The sequence below is a fragment of the Gorilla gorilla genome, chromosome 4, assembly GCF_029281585.2.
Source record: "Gorilla gorilla gorilla isolate KB3781 chromosome 4, NHGRI_mGorGor1-v2.1_pri, whole genome shotgun sequence".
NCBI classification, from domain to species: domain Eukaryota; kingdom Metazoa; phylum Chordata; class Mammalia; order Primates; family Hominidae; genus Gorilla; species Gorilla gorilla.
The window spans coordinates 37,298,551-37,320,302 of NC_073228.2; the positions used below are offsets into that span (position 1 = coordinate 37,298,551).

The 21,752-nt window shown below is 38.0% G+C and overlaps 1 pseudogene; it reads left to right on the forward strand.

Annotated features, from left to right (window-relative positions):
- Positions 1 to 310: 310 nt before the first annotated feature.
- LOC101153582 (ADP-ribosylation factor-like protein 2-binding protein) lies at positions 311 to 798 on the forward strand (annotated as a pseudogene).
- Positions 799 to 21,752: the final 20,954 nt, after the last annotated feature.

The following is a 21,752-nucleotide window of genomic DNA, read 5'->3' on the forward strand; positions in this document are numbered from 1 at the left end:
GTCTCAAAGTAATAATAATAATAATCATCATCATCAACATCATCATCATCTCTGGTGGTGCGTGCGGAGCAGCCTGGTGGGATGAAGAGGCCCAGCTTGTGCGCTGCGTGACCACAGCTGGAGCGTGAGGCCAAGCTAGACATGCAGGTGCTCACCTGGCCAGGCAGTGAGCGGGGGGCAGCCTGGGCCACGAGGCTTGCTCCCAGCTGGCCGACCGCCCTGCCCTCTGTAAGAGTTGGACCCCTGGCAGGGCAGGAGCCCAATTCGCCCGCTTACCCACTAGGGGGCGGTGATGGCAGCAGAGGCGGCAATGGGTACTTTAGAAGAAGAGAGCTTCAATCTGTCCTTCTCCGCCTCTGATGCAGAATTTGATGCTGTGGTTGCATAATTAGAGGACATTGTCATGGATGAAAAGTTCTACTTTTTACAGAGAAATTTCATAGACAAGTACTACCTGGAGTTTTGAGGACACAGAAGAGAATAAACTAAACTACATGCCTATTTTTAATAAATATATTTTTTTGGCAGAAAAAATATATTGAAGAATAACCTCTGTAGCAGATTCCTGGATTCAACATAGCAGTTTTCACAACTATGTTACGGCATCATAAAGATGAAGTGGCTGGTGACATATGCGACATGCTGCTCACCTTTACCAATGTTTTGGCTTTTAGATAAACGTTTTTGGACTATAGAGCAGAAAAAGAAGGCTGGGGACTGGACTTAAGCAGTGGTCCAGTGGTGACCTTGTTGTGCAAATCATCTATACCAGCTTTCCAGAAAAATCTGCAACACTAGGTCCTACCTCCAGCCAATAAATGGGATCATTCTGGATGTCACCAACCCAATAAGCCAACAGAGTCTGCTCATGATGATGACAGAAGAATATGTCTTGGAAAGACTGACTGTGTTCTGGAATTCTTCATTCGTACTAAGTATCAGTAGGTCAAAACCAAAATGACCTAACCCTCCTGGACCTATTTCTCCTGAAACGCCTTATTGTATTAATTAACCTTAGTAATCCTCCCCACTTAGTAACCCTGGTACTCCTCCCCTCCTCAAGTAGACACCTCTCTTAGGTGTTTTTGAGTTTGACTCCTCTGGAGCAGGCCATGTCAATCATTCCACCTGGGAGACCCCTTCCTCCAGTATACATGTTGGTGTGTAACAGTGTGGAATAATCCACGATCAACACCTGTCCCAGCAGGCTTTACATGAATCTTTTTGTGCCCTCACACCTCTTATTTACATGAGTCAGAGTTTCAGTCCTTCAACTTCAGTGTGGTTTCTGATATTTATCTAGGGTGTTATTCAAGCCAGCTGCCCATCTTGAGATTTCAGAATCTCCTATGACCACAGCTTGTATTGGCCATAGGAATCAATGGAAAGACATGTCCTTTACATAAAAGCTACATGCAAAAAACAACTCCTCGTTTTAACATTTGTACTCCTTGTGTCACTGTCTTCTGCTAATTCCATTGTTTCTAGAAGTCTCTTTTAAGTTTTAGTTTTAAAAAAAATTTTATAGATGAATACTCAGGCTAACCTAGTAGGTATGATCTTGGAACTTCCATGATTACCCACTTAAAGATCGAAGTATTATATGCTGTGTGCTTTTTAGTCAGTGCTGTGAAGGCAAAAATACTTTCTACGTTGGCATTCATTCTTATTTTACTGGGTACCTATGAATGTATGCTGTTTGCTAGAAATAGACTAAAAGATATCTTGCTCTTATAACATGTTGGTGTATTTGCATGTTTGCTGAAAATCCTTTCTGTATAAACCAGTTTGCTAGGTCTCTGGGTTAGGTAGGGACTCTGCAGTTTTCTCCTGCCCTAAGTCTCCCCTACTGGGATGGTGTTCCACTGGTCCAGCTGAGCATGAGTAGGAGGTAATAAACAGCTTTACTGGTCATTTGTCTGCTTTGGTTTACTGCAATATGTGGTAAACTACTTATCAGGAAACATGTATACAATCTCTAGAAAGAAGAAAAAACGTTGTAGTTCAATTCCCAACGGGTACCTTTGAAATTTTTAATAGTAAAAATAAGAATCTGTACTGAAAATAAATAGATCATCTGTAATGGAGGTAGGAGGTGATATGAACAAGACGGAAGTAAAATACCACAAAAAAGAACCCCGTTTAAGTGGGGAGGTGTATGATTAAATTTCAAAGATTTCCTAGTTTTTGTATTGTTCAGAAACTGTATATAAATGTGATTAACTTTTGACTTTTAGTAAGCAAATAAGTAAAATTTTAAGTTACTTCTGGACGAATTTTTTTTTTTTTTTTTTTTTTAAGACAGGGTATTGCTTTGTTACCCAGGCTGGAGTGCAGTGGTGTGAACACAGCTCACTGCAGCCTTGACATCCCAGGCTCAGCCCCCCAAGTAGCTTGGACTACAGGGGTGCACACCACCATTCCTGGCTAATTTTTGTATTTTCTGTAGAGACAAGGTTTTGCTATGTTGCCCAGGCTGGTCTTGAGCTCCTGGGATCAAGCATTCTGCCCACCTTGGCATCCCAAAGTGCTGGGATTACAGGAGTGAGCCACTATGCCCGGCCCAGAATGTTTGTATATTTAACCAGCAGAGAAAATAAAAGAATAAAGGGAACTTGATCAACAAAATAGAAGTTAGAAAGGGGGAGACAAGGAAAAAAATAGAAAAATAATTAAAAAATCAGAATACTGTAAATAGAAAGTACAAAATAACATGACAGACATGTCGAAATGTACAAATAATTACAATGAATGTATGAACTGAATTTACTAACTGGAACAGATATTATTATTACAAAATGTAGATATAAGTTGTTTATAAGGGAACCACTTAAACTTCAGGATTCAAAGAGGTTGACAGTAAAAGAATGGGAAAAGTTATAGCTGGAAATTACCAACAGATATAAGGCTGGGGTAGCTATATTAATATTAAAAAATAAACTTTAGGTCAGGAAACATTATTAGAAATAATAATGAAAAGAGGAAAATTCTCTAGGAGGATGTAGCAGTTATAAACTTGTTTGCAATTAATAACCTCAAAATATGTAAAGCCAAAATCAACAGAATTTCAGGGGAAAAGTAATAAATAATGAACATAGCACAAGATTTTAACAAATGTCTCTCAGTAATTGATGCATTAAGAGAAACAAAAAATCTAAAGAAGATTAGCAAAATTTAAAAATTTAATATAATGGAAATAATGTAATTATATTCAACAATTAGGGGATTTATATTCTTTTAAATAATTCATGTAGCATTTACAAAAGTATACTAGGCCAGACAGCATAACTTGTCAGCTTTTTGTTTCTAGACATTGGAATTTTATGTAAGTAGAATCATACAGTGTATACTCTTCTATTTTGGCCTAGCTTCTCTCAGTATAATTATTCTGAGGTTCATCCATGTTGATGTATGTATCAATAGTTCATTCACTTTTATTGCTGAGTAGAATGCTTTATTTATTCATTCAACAGTTAATAGACATTTGAGTTTTTCTAGTTTTTGCCTATGACAAATCAAACTACTACGAACATTCGTGTACAAATGTTTACATGGACTTATGCTTTCATTTTCATTGGAGTGATAGGGCTGTTATATATTAGAGATGTGTTTAAGATTTTTAAAAATTGCCAAATTTTTAATAAACATTTTACATTCCCACCAATGGTGTATGATATTCCTTGGTGCTCTATATTCTCACCAAAAGTTGGTATGCGTTTTAATTGTAGCAGTTCTAGTCGTGCTATCTCATTATGGTTTGACATTGCACTTCCCTGGTGACTAATGATGGTGAGCATCTTGTCAAATTCTTATTTATCATTTCTAGGTCTTTGTTTTTTGTACAGTGTTCAAATCTTTACTCATTTTTTTTTGGTGTTGTCTTATCCTTTTTGAGTGGCAAGAGTTCATTATATAGTCTGGATATAAGTTCATTATTTAATGTCTTAGTCCATTTGCACTGTAAAAACAAAATGTGAGACTGGGTAATTTATTAAGAACAGAAATGTATGTCTTCACAGTACTGGAGGCTGGGAAGTATAAGATCAAGGCATCGGCAGGTTTGGTGTCTGGTGGCCTGTTTCTCATAGATGGCTCTGTGTAGGTATTCTCACATGATGGAAGGTTAAGGGCAAAAAGGGGTGAATGCTATGTCCTCACATGGCAGAAGAGCAAAAAGGGGATTAAGTTTCAAATTTGAGCTGGGTGCTGTGGCATGTGCCTGTAGTGTTAGCTACTTAGAAGGCTGAGGCAGTTCAAGGCTGTAGTGTGTGATGACGCTGCACGTATCATTAGCCACTGCACTCCTGCCTGGGCAGCACAGCAAGATCCAATCCCTAAAAAGAATGGTTTGAACATGAATTTTGGAGGGAAAGAATTCAAACCATAGCATTGGATAAATGTTTTGCAAATATTTTTTCTCAGGTGGTGGGTTATATTTTTATTTTTATAGCAATGCCTTTTGAAGAGAAGAAGTTTTTAGTTTTAGTGAAGTCAGTTTTAAAAATTTTTTTCTTTTGTGCTTTTTGTGTTCTTTAAGATATATTTTCCAAACTCAAAAAGAAGTTGTCCTTTGAAGAGAAGGTGAAGCAAGATGGGCAAAGAGAAGCCTTCACTGAATGCCCTCCTTGCAGGAATGCCAAACCGCACAACTATCCATGCAAAAACGAACCTTCATAGGAACCAGAAGTCAAGTGAGTGATCAGAGTACCTGGTTTTAACTTCATACCACTGAAAGAGGAACTGAAGAGGGTAAGAAAGATTGTCTTGAATTCCTGATTCAAGGGGAATCAAAAGGCCACGCTTCCCCACTTCCCCAGCAGCAACTGTGTGGCATAGAAAGAGAATCTATGCACTTGGAAATGGGAGAGTGCAGTGATTGTGGGGCTTTGCATTGGAACTCAGTGCTACCCTGTCACAGTAGAAAGCAGTACAAGGGAGAACTCAGCCAGTGCCCATGGAGGGAGCATTTAGACCAGCCCTAGCCACTGGAAAATTGCCTATCCCAGCAATCAGAAACTGAGTTCCAGTGAGCCCCACTATAGCAGGCTAAGGTGCTCTGGTGTCCTAAACAAAACTGAAAGGCAGTCTAGGCCACAAGGATTACAATTCCTGGGCTAGTCCTGGTGCTGTGCTGGGCTTGAAGCCAGTGGACTTGAGGGACATGCAACGTAGTGAGACACCAGCTTGGAGTGGCCATGGAACTGCTTGTGTCACACCTTCCCCCACCCCAGATTGCACAGCTCACAGCTCTGGGAGAGACTCCTTTCATCCATGTGAGGAGAGGAGAGGGAAGATTTTGTTTTGCAACTCAGATACCGACTCAGCCGCAGCAGGATTATATAACAGGCAGAATCATGAGGCTTCCATTCCAGACCCTAGCTCCTAGATGACATTTCTAGATACACCCTGGGCCAGAAAGGAACCTGCTGCCTTGAAGGGAAGGAGCCACTCCTGGCAGGATTTATCACTTCCTGACTAAAGAGCCCTAGGGCCCTGAATAATCAGCAGTGGTAGCCAAGCAGTACTTGCTGTGGTCCTTGGGTGGAGACATAGAGTTGTGCTGGCTTCAGGTATGACCCAGTATATTCTCAGCTGTCCTGGCTGTGGGGAGAGACTCCTTCTGCATGATAAAAGGAGAGGGAAGATTAAAGGTGACTTTGTTTTGCAGCTTAGGTATCACCTCAGCCACAGTGGGTTAGAGCACAGGCTTTTTGGGTTTCTGATTCGAGGCCTTGGCTCTTGGGCGGCATTACTGGACCTTCCCTGGGTCAGGGGGTGCCACTGCCATGAAGGGAGAGTTCAGGTCTGGCAGCATTCACCAAAAGCTGAGTAAAGAGCCTTTGGTTCAAACAGAAATTTTAGAGCTGGAAAATGGAATTGACATACTGTGGAATGCATCCGAGTCTCTTAATAGCAGAACTGATCAGGCAGAAGAAAGAATGAGTAAGCTTGAAGACAGGTTATTTGATAATACATAGTCAGAGGAGACAAAAGAGAAAAGAATAAAGAAGAGTGCAGCACAAGATCTAGAAGGGCAAAATCAACATACAAAAATCAGTAGCATTTCTATATGCCAACAGCAAATAAACAGTAAAAGAAATGTTAAAATGTCCCTACTACCCAAAACAATCTACAGATTCAGTGCAACCTGTATCAAAATACCAATGACATTCTTCACAGAAATAGAAAAAAAAAATCCTAAAATTTACATAGAAACACAAAAGACCTGTAATAGCCAAAGCTATTCTGACCAAAAGAAAAAACCTGGATGAATCACATTATCTGACTTCGAATTACACTGCAAAGCTATAGTAACCAAAACAGCATGATACTAGAAAGAAAACAGACACATATACCAATAGAACAGAAGAGAGAAAAAAGAAACAAATCTATACATCTACAGTGAACTCATTTTCAACAAAGGAGCCAAGAACATACGTTGGGAGAAAAGACAGTCTCTTTATTAAATGGTGCTGAGAAAATCAGATATCGCTATGCAGAAGAATGAAACTAGATCCCTATTTCTCACCATATCCAAATTTCAAATCAAAATGGATTAAATACTTAAATCTAAGACCTAAAACTTTAAAACTACTAAAAGAAAACATTGAGGAAACTCTCTGGAATGTTGAACTGGGCAAAGATTTCTTGAGTAATACCTCATAAGCAGAGCCAACCAAAGCAAAAATGGACAAATGGGATCACATCAAGATAAGAAGCTTCTGCACAGCAAAGGAAACAATCAATAAAATGAAGAGACAACCCACAGAATGGGAGAAACTATTTCCAAACTACCCATCTGACCAGGGATTAGAACCAGAATATATAAGGTGCTCAAACAATTCTATAAGAAAAAAATCTAATAATCTGATTAAAAGTGGGCAAAAGATTTGAATAGACATTTCTCAAAAGTAGATATACAAATAGAAAACAGGTATATGAAAAGGTGCTCAACATCACTGATCATCAGAGAAATACAAATCAAAACCACAATGAGATATCACCTCAACCTAGTTAAAATGTCTTTTATCTAAAAGACAGATATTAATGAATGCTGGTGAGGATGTGGAGAAAAGGAAATCCTCATACACTGCTGGTTAGTATAACCACTGCAGAGAGCAGTTTGGAGGTTTCTCAAAGATGAAAAATAGAGTTATCATACAACCCAGCAATCCCACTGCTAGGTATATATTTAAAAAAATTGAAACTAGAATATCCAAGAGATATCTGCACTCCTATGTTTATTGCAGCACTATTCACAATAGCCAAGATTTGGATGCAACCTAAGTGTCCATCGACAGAAGAATGGATTAAAAAATTCGGTACATATACACAATGGAGTACTAGTCAACCATAAAAAAGAATGAAACCCTGTCATTTGCAGCAACATGGATAAAACTGGAGGTCATTATGTTAAGTGAAATCAGCCAGACACAGAAAGACAAACTTTGCATGTTCTTGCTTATTTGTAGGAGCTAAAAATTAAAACAAACTAATGGAGATAGACAATGAATGATAGTTACCAGAGGCTGGGAACTAGAGCAGGTAGGGGGTGGAAATGGAGATGGCTAATGGCTTCAAAAATATAGATAGATAGAATGAATATGATCTAATAATTGATAGCACAACAGGGTGACTACAGTCAATAATAATTTATTGTACATTTAAAAATAACTAAGAGAGTACAATTAGATTGTTTGTAACTTAAATAAAGGAGAAATGTTTGAGGTGATGGGCAACCCACTTATCCTGATGTGATTATTATGCATTGCATGCCTATATCAAAATATTTCGTATACTCCATAAATACATTCACCTATTATACACCTACACAAGTTAAAAAATAAAAATTAAAAAAAATGTACTTTGGGAGGCTGAAGCAGTAAGATTGCTTAAGCATAGGAGTTTGAGTCCAGCCTGGGCAACATGACATAACTCCATCTCTACAAAAAATTAAAAAATTAGCCAGGCACAGTGGTGCATGCCTTTAGTCCTTGCTACTTGGAAGGTTGAGGTGGGAAGATCCCTTGAACCTGAGTTCAAGGCTGCAATGAGCTATAATCATGCCACTGTACTCCAGGCTGGGCAACAGAGCAAGGCCCTGTATCTAAAAAAGTTGTATTATTTTCTTTTTAAATATTTTGTAGAAACCACCAGCGAAAACACCTGAGCCCTAATTTGTTTTGTGGAAATATTTTTAAAATACAAATCCAATATCTTTAATGGGTATTAGAGCTGTACAGATTATCTAATTATTCTAGAGTGAATTATAGTTATTATGTATTTCAAGAAATCTTTCCATTTTATTGGATATCTCAAATTTGTAGGTATAGTATTTATAATATTCCCTTATATTATATTTTATTATTTATGGGATCTGTAGTTATGTCTCCTCTCTCTTTTAGGTTATGTCTTTTCTTTTTATACTGATGGATCTGGCTAGAGATTTATCACTTTCATTTGTCTATTCAAAGGACCAGCTCTTGGTGTTTTTATTGATTTTCACTATTGCTTTTATGTTTTCTATTTCATTGATGTGTACTCTGATGTTATTCCTTTCTTCCACTCATTTTGGTTATAATTTGGTTTTTTTTGTTGTTGTTGTTTAAAGTCATGTTGGGAACAGGCCCCCAAATCTGGCCATAAACTGACCCTCAAACTCGCCATAAACAAAATCTCTGCAGAACTGTGACATGTTCTTCATGGCCATGATGCCCGTGCTGGAAGGTTGTCAGTTTACTGGAATGTGGGCAAGGAACACCTTGCCCACCCAGGGCAGAAAACCGTTTAAAGGCTTTCCTGAACTACAAACAATAGCATGAGTGATCTGTGCCTTAAGGACATGTTCCTGCTGCAGATAACTAGCCAAAGCCCATCCCTTTATTTTGGCCCATCCCTTTGTTTCCTGTAAGGAATATTTTAGTTAATCTATAATCTACAGAAATAATGTTTATCACTATATTTCTGTCAATAAATATGTGGGTAAATCTCTAATTGAGGCTCTCAACTCTGAAGGCTGTCAGACCCCTCACTTCCCACTCCACACTATATTTCTGCGTGTGTGTCTTTAATTCCTCTAGCACTGCTGGGCTAGGGTCTCCACAACTGAGCTGTTCTCTGATTGGAGACCTTCTTCTTTTCTAATGTAAGTTTTAAGTGCCATAAATTTCCCTCTAGATGCTGTGTTTGCTGCATCCTGCTAATTTTGATATTTTATTTTTACTTAGTTCAAAATACTTTGTAATTCATATTTTGATTTCTACTTTCTACTTATTCTGGAATGCAACTAAGTTATATAGAAACTATTTTATCCTTTCTAAGCTTGCTTTGAAACTTTTTAATATGGAGCAGAGCAGTCTTTAGTCTATGCCTAATCTTTCTCCATTACTATGCCCTTCTGAATACTCAATGTTGCCAATGTGTTACAAAGTTCTTTCATTCTGCCTGGTGAGGACACAAACTATTCCTGGTGCCAAGTGAACTCTGGAGACTGTTCCCTCTAGTCCTTTTGAATGGTTCTTTCCTTGAACTTGCGTACTTTCCCTATATGCATGTGCTGGTAAGTTCTCAGCTGAAGTTTCAAGGGGAACTCTCTACAAACCTCTGGAGCCACTTCTTTGTGCAGTTTCCCTCTCCTCCGTGGTAGTTTGCTCTGGGAACTCTTGCCACTGTGGATTCCCAGATTTATCTCCTTGAATCAGTGGTCTGGAAACTTTGCAGATAATAAGCTAGAACAAGTGTGGGGCTCACATTTGCTTCAGTTTTCTCAAGGATCATGATCCTGTGTTACTCAACATAAAATGTCTGAAAAACCCATTTTATGTATTTTGCCCAGTTTTAAAATTACTGCAGGCAGGAATCAGTCCAGCCACTGCTACTTCATCTTGCCATGCAGTTTTTTTTTTTTTAAGTAAAGATGACCTTAGATTTTGTTGATAGGACTTGTGTATACAGAGCAACTGAGGTAAATAGTTTCTTCGTACTTGGAACCGGATAGACAACACTTGAAATTTTATGTTAAATATACTTTTAAAAAATGCATGGGTAACCTTGGCTGTAGCCAGAAGTGCGTGACTAGAATTAAAATGTGTTTAGTGTGGGGAATGATAATTGTTTTCAAGAATTTCTTCCCCATATAGCAGTCAGAGCGATTCTTTTAAATTAGAAGTCAAATCATATCACTAATTTCCTGAAGACACTTCTATGAGTTTCCATCACACTAGAATGAAATCTAAATTCCACACCAAAACCTATAAGGCCTTATATGATCTGACCAGAGCCAGCTTCTGAGCTCCTCTTTTTTTTTTTTTTTTTTTTTTTAGATGGAGTCTCGCTCTGTCTCCCAGGCTGGAGTGCAGTGGCATGATCTTGGCTCACTGCAACCTCTGCCTCCTGGATTTAGGCCATTCTCCTGCCTCAGCCTCCCAAGTAGCTGAGACTACAGGCGCTTGCCACCACACCCAGCTAATTTTTTGTATTTTTAGTAGAGATGGGGTTTCACTGTGTTAGCCAAGATGGTTTCAATCTCCTGACCTCATGATCTGCCCGCCTCGGCCTCCCAAAGTGCTGAGATTACAGGCGTGAGCCACAGTGACTGGCCCTGATCTCCTCTTCTAACAGGCTGTCTCACTTTCTTCAAACCTTGCTCACACAGACCTTCTTGTTGTTCTTCAAACATATTAGGCTCACTGCTACCTCAGAGTTGTTACCCTTGCTGTTCTCTCCACTTGGATAACTTTTCTCCATATCTGTCCAAGGTCAGCTTTTTTTCTTCATCTTTCCTATTGTTATTCAAATGTTACCTCTTCAGGGAAGCCATATTATTTAACTTTCTTATTTAAATAATCACTTCTCATCCTACATTTTATTCTTCAGAGCACTCACTCATCAATATTTTTCTCTAATTATATTCTGTTTTATTTGTTTATGTATCACTCTCTTTTACCCCAGTATTTAGACTTCGTGAGGGGGAGGGCTTTGTCTTGTTTGCCATAACAAACCCAGTCTCCAGAACAGTATCTGGCATTGTGTTGGCATGCAATAAATGCTCATTTAATGGTGAAGAAGTGTATATGAGCAGACTTTCTTGTGTGCTCCGGATGTTCTTCTTTTAATTGTACCAAAGACAGTAGAATGAATGATCATTATTGAGTAAGCACAAGCCACTTTATATATATTCTCTCATTGAATACAACAAAATGAAACCAATTTAGAGATACTGGATAAGGTTTAGGAGGGTTCATTATTTTGTCTAGTTAATAGAGAAGCAGAGATGTAAATTCAGGTCTGATTTTTTTTTTTTTTTTTTTACCAAATGCTATTATTTTTCTGTTGTATCCCAGTGCAAATTCTCAGCTTGATCATTAGAACCTTAAGTAATTTGCTAATTTCATTTAAAGGAATCAGTCACATTGGTCTTATGGCCTACTATGTAGGACAAAAACAACTGGTGTTTTTACTTTGTGTTGATTGTCTTAGTGCAGGTGAAATAACTGCTCTCCAAACGGATAAAGTATGTGCATGCCATTCTTCACTGTTTCGTGTTCATCCTTTCTCTCTCTTTTTCTTTCTTTATACTCTCAAGACAATTAAAAATGCTGTCTTGAGTTCCAAGACACTGCCTAGAGAGATGTAGGTCTAGCTAGCAGGAGGTATTTGTAGTAGAGGTTAAAGAGCTATATTTTTTCCTGGAGGAATCTCTAGTGAGGCAGAAAAGAGAGGATGGTTCTTCAAACTCTTTCACCTACAACATTTGTAAAAATTGACAGGCACTGAATTTATTACCAAGGGCAGCAGTAACCTAGTGAGTTTAAGTCAGGGTCATGGTTCATGAGGACAGAGCAAGTAACATGGGCTACTTTAGCACACCTTCTCAAGATCTGAATTGCAACTCAGTTGCAAGAATTCTGTGAACTGTCTTTATAGGCAGGGTGGCATCTCCTAATAGGCTGAGTGACCTTACAAAGAGCATTTGAGCAGAAAGAATAACAAGGAAGAAAGATACATATCTTACATAAATATATCAAGTCATGTAGTGGAAATTTGTTGCATGTTCAGCAACTCAGCATTTATTTCCCAGCCACCACCTGCTTTTTTGTAATAGCATTCCAATTAACTTTTGAGTAACAACTTTTCTCTGATTCTGTGCCATCTTGTTGGCACTGTAAATTAAGTTAGTCTTTATTCTCCTATCCAAGGAGTGGGCACATGATCTAAGTTTGGCTAATTTAGAATCTCTCCTATGATATTGGTGGTGCTATAAAAACATGGAAAAATATTTAGAGCTTCTTCATTCTAGTGTGGGCACTTTGATCAGATGGCTTAGTATGGCACTGCTACCCAGAACTCCTTCTTAGGGCCAGGTTTTCCAGCTGTTCTACTGACTACGTGAGCTACCCAAGATCTTTCCAACAAATCATCATTTCCTTTTTAAGTGGGTCGGTGTTTATTTTTGTTGCTTATAGTCAAAGAAGCTGGCTGCAGTCGTTCAGTCTATTTCTGAATATGTGTCTTTGGAAGCCAAAAGCATTTTCCTAATTGTGACACAGAAGTCAACAGAGCAGGGAAACAAGTCACTATGGCATAACAGGGAATTTCTTTATATGATAGTTGGTACAGCCTTCAGTGCTGCTTTGTCCTCTCCCTAAGCTTATGACTCTGGGTTCTTTAAATTGTATGCAATCCTAGATCACAAAGCTTTGGGGTCTCTATGAGGAAAAAGTGAACATTGTAAGCTGCCTCCACCTCCTAGCATTTTTATTTCATGTATTCTTTTACATTGATGATTTTCTGATTTGGTAGCAAAGGGAAGTGGTAGCAACCGTGAAGCAGATGAAAATTATTATTTTCATGCTCTCAAACTGGCCTTTTGTCATATGACCTAGTTCAGCATGTTTCCTCCTTGGCAATCAGCTTGCCTAAGACAAACCATTGAAAGTAATGGATCTTCTTTATTTAGAGCACAATTCAGGCTATTTCTTTTTCAACAAGAACGCAGGGCACATGAATCTTACCTCAAATTTTGGGAATTTTATAGACTTCCAGGAGTACTTTGCTTTTCTTTATAGAAGTCATGTAAGGATATTTATATTCCCAGCACACTGAAAGAAATCTAAAAGCTCAATACACTGAATTGTTTCTCCTCAAATCTGGACTATGTGTGCTATTTTTTTTTCGAAGAATTGAGCACAAAAAGCTAAATCTTCCTATACTTTATGTGATTAAATCTAGGATACCTGTTGCTAGAAATTAGATTTGTATTTCAAACTAGTAAGTGTCAAGAAGGCAATGATATCTAAGAAACACAAACCAGAAACAAAGGAACACAGCTTATAACTGTAACTCTGAAGGACTTTGATGTAGTATATAAGGTTTAGACAAAAAGTCTGGTAAGCGTGAAAAGAAATATGGATCACTCAAGTATAAAGGCTGAGAAATATACTTGGTTATGGAGCTTGGTTCTGGGAAGGGAATTGGAAAGTCCTCTGACAGATCTTTGAGGAGAGGCATGAAAGGGATGGAAGTCAGATGTCCAGACAGAGGTTCCTTATCTGAATTGATAGCAGAGATTAATCTAGAGAAAGGGGTACCACATAGGTAGGGTTCAGGAAGAACATCTGTTCTACAATGAGCTTCTAAAGTTTCAGGGTGAGGGGGCCTATGTTAATAAAGTTAATGGTAGCAAAAGAAATTCAGAATGGAGGAGGAAACTTGGGAGAGAAGGGCCTGCAGATCCTAATTTCTGAGATAGTGTCTTATTTACAAGCTCCAGTAGGCCTGGGAAAAGGAGTAAGCTAGAGCATACTGATCAATTATGGAGGTAGGACAGGGGGTGGTGGAAATGAGAGGTTATGAAGGAGTTGATAGGGAGGATAGGGCTGAGGTTGTGACGGTGGGAATGATGATGGCAGAGACACAGAGACTGAACATGGAAACATGGCGTCATATTTCATATCTTATAACTACTGGGATTAGCAAGTTTGACTCTCTGAAAGGGATTCTTCAGTGGATTCAGTGGAAATATTCTGATTAAGACAGAATCAGGACAAGCAAAAGAAGGGCTGATATATGTGACTCCCAAAGAATTAGAATTGGCTTTTGTTAAATCACCTGTAAAGATCAAAGAGATGAATATAAATTCTATAAGTATTTGTATCTTAGTCATTAAATGTTTTTTAAATTTCAATGAAATTAGAAATTGAAATGCACCATGGGGTGAGAACAGTACCAAATGTGGATAAATTTATCCTTAAATTAATATAAATTAGGAAAAATCAAGGAGACAAGTGGCTTCCCACTTCTTTGATAATTTTGAGAGAGAAACATATTTGTGGTATCATACAGTAAAACAGTAGTAGATCTTTTTAGGTAAGTGGCTGTAGAAGTTGCAGTCATTGCAAATATTTTCTCTTCCATCCAGGTCCATTGTTAATTGGACCCTTATAACTCCTTATGGTAATATTTTGAAAGAATCAGAAACACATTTGTGAATGGGGTAGTTTCTGTCCTGATACTCTCTCTGTCAGGATGTGTGGATTTTCTTTATTCCTGCTCACGGTTCTTTTACATTCTCTTCTTGGGTTTACAGGTCCAGGACAGTTTGATGTGCACACCTTCCAGTTCCACTTCAAGTTTCTATCAGGGATTTATCTGGTTTGGTCTTGCTATACTGAGTTGGGATCTCCTCTTATTCCCCAGCAGCTGTTCACAATAAAGTATGAAGAACATAAAAAATATATCAACAACAATAATAATGAATCTAGATAAAAACAAAAGGCTTTGTACTTGAGTTTCAAACTATAAAATCATGAGAGTTCTCCCGATCACTTTTTGCCTTTGCTGTTTTACTTGTGGGAATGTGATTTAATCCGGCAGGTCACTCAAATCCTCATTGTCTTTTTTCCTCCATTTCCATGAAAGCATGTCAGTCCCAATTTGGATATGAAAAGATACCTTTTTCAAATATTGGTAGCTGATTAGGAGAGGCAGATGTTCAGTTTCTGGTGGGTACCAACTCTAGGTCTCTGAGATTGGGGGGGCAGTCGGGTGTAGAGGACAATGTGTTTTCTTGCTTTTTTTCCAGGAGGGTTTCATTTGATGAGTCAAGGTGTGAGTAGATTATCAGCTTTATTGTCTTAGTTTTTAGGATAGTTCTACATTTTTGACATTTCCTATGTCTTCACAAATAAATATCATTAGATAGAAAATCAAGGAAGTCTATTTCAAGGCCTCTTAGCTAAAGAATATTTAAAAGTGTTGCTCAGATTGAAGCAATGGGTGTGAAGTGCTTTGGATTTTAAAAAGATCAACCCTGTGATAGGCCTGGGTTCTTTTTTTGAAAATATGATGAAAGCTATCTATTCTCTAACAAAAATATGGATATGAGGGCATACACAAATGTTCAGGAAGGGATCTCTTGATTTTAATTATTAGTATATTTAAATGCAGTAATTTAATTCTGAGCACATAAAGAGCATTTTTATAGAGTCTTTTAAAAATATATGGATTAGCTACCTTTTTATATCCCAAATTGAAAACATCTTTCTTCTCGGAAAACTTTGGGATACGTAGCTTCTCTCATTAGTCAGTGTGTGTACTTTGTCTATCTTATGCATATTTACTTCTTTCTATACAATTAGGAAAGTCTGCCCCTAATAAAAAAGTAGTGCATCTCAAAGTATAATAGAAATATTTTTGATTATTCACTGATTTGGATTGTAGTCCCCACTACACCTTTTTATTAAGGTGAGAGAATGCATAGTTAGTTGCCTTTAAGGGAACTTAGACCTTCTGTTTTTCAGGCTAATGGGGTCAGGAAAAATTTAAACACCCTCAGAGGACCATGAGTTAACTGTTGGGAATGCTGCTTCCTGAGTATATGAATCTGGCCTTTTGATGGTTATGTCGGCCAACCCAACATACTTATTTCTTTTCTTTTCTCATAACTATTTAGAAATATAAAATCCAAGTGATCCTTTAGTGGAGGCATGGGTAGAAAAAATTAAACTCTTTGTCATGTTGATTACTTTCTTTTTAGAATAATAGCATCATAGATTCCAGCCTAATACCAGAGAAAATAGAATAAGCAGACTGTCAAGTGCTCCCTTTTCTGGCTGCCTGTCTTTGGCAGAAAGGGTGTTGGAGATTTTTCTGCTGGATTGCCAACTCTGAGGCCTGGTGAGGGTAGATGGGTATAAAAAGCTGGCAAAAGGGCAGAACTTTGTTGACCCACATCAAATGAATTCTCCAAGGTCTAGTTTACTCACTGCACTTGGAGAAAAACTTCAAAAAATGCAGTAAGAGAGAGTGAACTCTCAAATCCCTTGATTGCCCATCTGTTTCGCCTGAAAATCAGGCTAACCTCCCCTGGCTGCTATAATATTTTACCTCACCTTCCAACTTTGGGACTTCAATTCACATAAAAGAATCAAGAATAGTATCTAGAACAGAAAAGTTTAATAGGAGCAAAGGAGGCAGAATATGGGTCACTGATGGGCAGTTGCCTTTATTTATTTATTTTTTTCCTGGAGGGTAAAAATTCAAGTCTCAAGGACTGTGTTGTAAAATTTACTACAGAAAACCAGCAGACTCCTCTCCAGAGACTTGCTGCCTGAATGATCTACCTGAGTTTCTTAGATGGAAAACATGGAAAAAGTTACTGAAGCTGTAAATGACTTTCACTTGGAATTGATAATTTAACTAGTTACCCATTTTCTGTCTCCGTCTTTAGGATCAAAATAGATTGGCGTCAAGGATATGCAATCTCTGCAGTCACACAGAATCCCCAAGCCTACAAGAGCCTCATGATTTATTTAATGCTCTTCTGTCACCTTTTAAACATTTTTAACATTTGTTGCAAAATATGTAGTCAGTCCTGAGGGTAATTTGGAGGTAATGTTTATTTTGACGATGAACTGAGAGTAATAACTGAAGCACTGGGCTGAGATATTGCCTAGTAGGCACCACCAATTAGCAGTCTCACCACTGTTAAATGGTAGTGGACCATTTAACCTTTCTGGTAAATTCTTGGTTAGTGGGTTGGCCTAGATCAACGGTTTAAAAGTGAATGCTATGTTTCCATTGAGATGTCATGATTTTTACTGAAAAGCAATGAGTTGGAAGCTGAGTGGACCAGCTTCTGGGCCCTATTCCTGCTTCAATGCAGAGTGGATTGTTTATCTCTTATATTCAAAATATCTCTTCTGGTTCTGAAATTCTATGAATAGAATTCCTGTGATCAGGACAAGTGGTTGTCCCCAACCTGAGTATATGAATCTGGCCTTTTGATGGTTATGTCGGCCAACCCAACATATTTATTTTTTTTCTTTTCTCATAACTATTTAGAAATATAAAATCCAAGTGATCCTTTAGTGGAGGCATGGGTAGAAAAAATTAAACTCTTTTTCATGTTGATTACTTTCTTTTTAGAATAATAGTATCATAGATTCCAGCCTAATACCGGAGAAAATAGAATAAGCAGACTGTCAAGTGCTCCCTTTTCTGGCTGCCTGTCTTTGGCAGAAAGGGTGTTGGAGATTTTTCTTTACCTCCCGATGAGGTAAAGATAGAGAAATGTATAGTGCAATGATTTGCCCAGGTGAGAGACTCTTACTTAAAGATTTAGTTTGGGAAAGGCAGATGCCACAAAAATAATGATGACAAATTAAGCTCCTCTTTATATGCCAGGCAAAATACTGTTTTTAGAAAGAATCCTTCTCTCTGACACACCTAGTTTCTTGTAACTTTTCTTGCTTCTGAACTCCCATGGTTGTTATGCAATCTGTACCATTAACTTAACACAAACTTGTGCTATGTTATAGTAATATTTAGTAATGAAAATACCAATGTTAGTATTGCAATACTATATTTTTCATTTCTGGTAGAGAAAGTTTTCATTTGTGTGGCTTGTGTCCCCAGTTAGATTTAGCTTAGCACATGGTAATTCCTTGAAAGGATTTTTTAATGAATTCATGGAATGGATGAATAGATTGTTAACTTCTTGAAGGCAGACAAAATTGTTTTGGATTTCTTGTGTTTTTAAGGTCTAGCAGAAGATTATGTGTATTCCACATGATACTGGTTATGAAGTGATTTAACAGTTCCTTCCTTAGAATGTTGCCTGGGGGGAGTTTTATGAGGCTACACAGGAAGTGTCAATATACTATAAAACAGAAAGTCCACATTTAGTTTCATTTTCTTGTCAGGAAGTGATTTTTCTCATAAAATACCCAAAAATTAAATCAATAAATAAGTAAGTTAATACATAAATAAATGAGAAAAGAGAAAAAGGAAAAAAAACCCTTAAACAAACCATTCTGTTTCTATCTCCCAGCGCTGTGACTTAATCGCACAGAAAACTCTAATCCTTCAGAAGGAAGTTATCCTGGAAAAATGTCCCACTTTCAGTGCCCAGGGTATAGAAACGTAGATTAATGACATAATAAAGCCCTAGCCAACATTTTTCAGATCATATTGGAAGAAAAGAAAACTGACCTTAGAAATCACTTGATTCAGCCTCAGTCCTTAAAGGCTATATTTTGACTGAACATATAAATCCAGAATTAAGACGATTCCCTGAAACAAGAAGTGCAAACAATGAGTCAAAGCACTGTGCAACCCATAAGAGCCTCTCTAGGACCAAGGGAAATTAGACTAGAGCTAGCCCATTAGACACTACATTGATTAAGAATTACCAGCGTTCTAGTGTAGGGAGGAGTAGAGGATATAGCAGAATTCACTGTGCCCTCCACACTATATATTTACAACATATCCCCATTACAGACTGATAGTTCAGTCATTTTTAACAATTCCTTTTTGTCATATTTATATTATCTCAAGCAAAAGAAACCCTCCTGGTGCTGTTAAATATACTAGGGGTGGATCAGTGTCAACTAATTATTAAAATTAATATTCTGGCACACATACCGCTTACATAATGCTACTTCAGTAAAATTAACCTGAGAAGTGTTACACATTTCAGTACACAGCACTCATGTACATAGAAAATTCACAACGACATTTGTCAGATTTATAAATCAATCAACTAACCAATAGGTAGTCATATAGAGGGAGAAATCAGAAAGGCAAATCTTTTCATCTGTCTCCTTGCTTTTCCCTGTAGTCCTGTCTATTCAGAAGTCTGTGACTTTCCTTCAGTAAAATAGATTTCTCTCCTTTCCTCTTATCCTTCCTTCTCTCTCTGGTCTCCTCTATTTTGCCCCCTACCCTCTCTTCTCATCAGTATTTTGAGAAGGACATTCCTTGAATAACTGTGGATATGGGAAAGCCATATTATTTTCACATAATATCCTTGGGCTGTCAATGATAAAATAATAATGCCCATTGATTAGCTGAGCTGAAATATTCATCCTAAGCTAGATTCTCTGGTCATTGTGTTAAAGTGCTTCTCTATTTCTGAGATGATAAACTTCCATCTCTCAAAGGACAGAAAAGTCTGAGATAGTGATGTGGCATTGTTCCTCTGGGGTAATACCTGAGGTTCGTTGTCCCATGGCTAGGGAAAACTAGGACGCGGACACACCAGAGTGAGGTTAAGAGTGTTAAGAATGGAAGTTTAATAGTCAAAAGAAAGAGAAGAGCTCTCTGTGCAGAGAGGGGTCCTGGAGAAAAATTAGTTGCCAGTTCTGTGGTGAAATACACAGGGTTTTATAGACTAGCTTGAGGAGGCAGTGTTTAATTTACATAGGGCATGGAAGATTGGTCAGACCAGGTGTGTCATTTGCATAGTGTGCAAGAAGCTGGCTGCCTCACCCTAATCTTTTATTATGCATATGGGTTCTCTACCTGGCCAGTGCCATGTTGCCTGGTTCTTTCCTATACACGTGGTGACAAAGAAAATGGAAGATGAAGCCTCCATGTTGAACATACCTGGCTTCTTGGTAGCCCTTTTCTATTGGCACTCACCTGTGCAAGCTTCCAGCTTGCTTATCTTTGTCTGCAGCTCGATTTTTCAGGCTGCTTTATGTTAGAAAAGAAATGATTTAGGGGCTGCTTTTTGTTAAAAGGGAAACCTTGCTGAGGACTCTTGTCCTCACTATCTGCCTAAATAATTGTTTTCTAGGTCCTGTATCAATAAGACATGGTGAGGTAAGTTTAGGTCTGTAGGAACCCCTGCTTTGAAAATGCACAAATTTCAACATCTGAGAGTCGTTTATAACAGAAAAAAGTTGAAAACAGTGCTTCTTACTCTCACCAGCCCATATTGCTATGGCATTTCATCGGCCTGCATCTCTAGACACCATCTTTCTCTTCAGGGTTCTAGATCTTCATATTAGATAATATAGATCTAATATTCTGTATTAGAATTCTAGATGCCAAAAGGACACATTTTCTTCCACTTAGTGGACACAAAGATTTATTCTTTATCTCAAGACTGCTTTGAGAAAGCTAGTGTTCAAGAATCTCTCCTATATGCCAGTGAATCTCTTCATTATTTCTCAAAATCTTAGACACACCTAATAATTATAGATTTGTTTAAAAGTTGGGGCACAGTGGAGTTGAGTTGGCATAGGTTCTGTAAACTTTGGCTACACTGAATTCACATATGTTACTCTAAAGCATCTCAATGTGACCTACACACTCTCAGAAACACTCCCTCTAACACTACAGAGAACACAAACAAATTTTTAATAATTGAACTAATTGCTCAAGATCTACACAGCTATTAAGTACCAGACATGGGTTTTGAACCCCATCTTTGTCTGATTTTACTTATTTATTTATTCATTTATTTATTTAAACTTTTAAGCTCAGGGATACATGTACAGGTTTCTCATGTAGGTAAATTGTGTGTCACGAGGGTTTGGTGGACAGATTATTTCATCATCCAGGTAATAAGCATACGATCTGATAGGTAGTTTTTTGATTCTCTCCCTCCTGTTACCTTCCACCCCAGTGTCTATTGTTCCTTTCTCTGAGTTCATGTGTACTCAGTGTTTAGCTCCCGCTTATAAGTGAGAACATGCAGTATTTGGTTTTCTGTTTCTGCATTAGTTCACTTAGGATAATGGCCTCCAGTTCCATCCATGCTTCTACAAAGGACATAATCTTGTTCTTTTTTTATGCCTGCATAATATTCCATTGTGTAAATGTGCCACATTTTCTTTATCCAGTCTACCATTGATGGGCATTTAGGTTGATTCCATATCTTTGCTATTGTGAATAGTGCTGCAATGAACATACATGTGCATGTGTCAGTATGGTAGAATAATTTATATTCCTTTGGCTATATACTCAATAATGGGTTTGCCAGATAAAATGGTAATTGTGTTCCAAGTTCTTTGAGAAATTGCCACAATGCTTTCCACAATGGCTGAACCAATTTACATTCCTACAAGCAGTGTAGAAGTGCTTTCCTATGCAACCTCACCAACATCTGTTATTTTTTGTCTTTTAATAATAGCCATTCTGAGTGGGTGAGATAGTATTTCATTGTGATTTTCATATGCATTTCCCTAATTATTAATGATGTTGAGTATTTTTTATTTATTAATTTTTTTAGACAGAGTCTTGCAGTGTCGCCCAGGCTGGAGTGCAGTGGCACAATCTCGGCTCATTGCAAGCTCTGCCTCCCGGGTTCATGCCATTCTCCCACGTCAGCCTCCCAAGTAGTGGGGACTACAGGTGCCCGCCATCACCCCCAGCTAATTTTTTGTATTTTTAGTAGAGACAGGGTTTCACTGTGTTAGCCAGGATGGTCTTGATTTCCCGACCTCATGATCTGCCTGCCTCGG